Genomic DNA, 1,503 nt, shown 5'->3' on the forward strand with positions numbered 1-1,503 from the left:
AGACGCAAAGATGCAAAAGACGTGAATTTAAAAACTAACATGTATTGCATTTAGAACACAAACTTAACCCACATACTAGGTATTTTCATTTGATAGAGCTTTTCAGGTTGTGAAATTATTAATTTCATGCATTTGTTCTGCAGTAGTCTCAAACTGTTAATATAAAGAGAAATGTTGCATTATGCCTATTCTCGCAGGTATGTGGAGAGCATAAGACTGTTGAAGTAATGAGTTTTGAAACAGTAGAGAAAATCTGCATGTGTATATTCAATGTTGCTGTGCATGAGGGCGTTGTACTAAATGTTGAGATGTAATTGTTTTCCTTATTTTACAGTTATGTAATTTATTATAAGACTTTTAGATGCATAGGCATGTGTCTCTGTTTTTGGCAATGCCTGCATGGTAAGAACACTGCATGTAATTGAATAAAACGGTAATCTCTGAAGGAGCACAAAGTGCAGTAGTAGGGATTATATGAATTTAACTTTGTCTTCACAGTGGCATAGCTGGCATAGTTGTTTGGAAGTTAAAACCTACTTGGTATGGGGTTTGTTTCTAGAGTCCTTTACTAGCATTGAACATTGTTTTCATCTCCACCTGAGTTTGTGCACATTGGAGTGTTTGACTAACAGAACCAAAAAACCTCATCTATCACATGTCCGCACAGTTTGAGTCAGAGTTCAAAATCGGAAGTGTAACTTCTTGAAAATCCACTGTAATCAGCTAAATAAGCATTGTGAAGCTTAGTTAGCTAGCAGCTACATTTGTGCATTTTTCCGATTGTTTTCTTTGTTCTGGCATTGTGTATTATAGACTTATTGTGGGGTTTTTATTCTCCTAATCCCGTATTTAAGATGAAACAAAGGCAGAATAATTCCAGTAGGACAAATTCTGACCCGTCCTGCTGGTTTAGGAGCAAAGTACTTTGAATAGGATTGCGAAGACAGGAAATTCTGGGATTGGGACCTTGCAGTGTTGGACAGCAAGAGGAAGAGACACACATCTTTGATGTCATCTATGTTTACTAGAGGGCTTATTGTGTGGTGTTTGATTTTCAGTACCTGGGGGATTTTACTCATGAAGAGTTTTGATAATTGGCTTTCAGTCTATGTGTGTGTTTGTTGTGTGTTCTTTGAAAGGAAAAGAAAAATAAAATGTCTTTAATTCCAGAGAGATCACAGAGGTTTTTGAAGGATATTTTGCACTTCAGCTCAAAATAAAGAAAGGATAAATTAAACAATAAATTTTACACATATTCATGGGAGTTTATAAAGCATATTCTGACAAGCAAAGTATTATCCTATTTGTTGTTGAAATGATTGAGAAGTTAAAGATTGTCTTGTGTAGTTGCTTGTATAGTAACAAACTAGATTTTATAGGTGTTAATCAGGAAGAACTATGCTAGTAGTTAAATTTTAAGGGATTTATTGTACCAATTGACCTCTTTACCTGACTGAAAACTCTTTCTGCAGTAAGGTTGTTTGACAGTAAGAAGATATTCCT

The sequence above is a fragment of the Cariama cristata genome, unplaced genomic scaffold (genome assembly GCF_000690535.1).
Source record: "Cariama cristata isolate BGI_N322 unplaced genomic scaffold, ASM69053v1 scaffold15498, whole genome shotgun sequence".
Taxonomy (NCBI): Eukaryota; Metazoa; Chordata; class Aves; order Cariamiformes; family Cariamidae; genus Cariama; species Cariama cristata.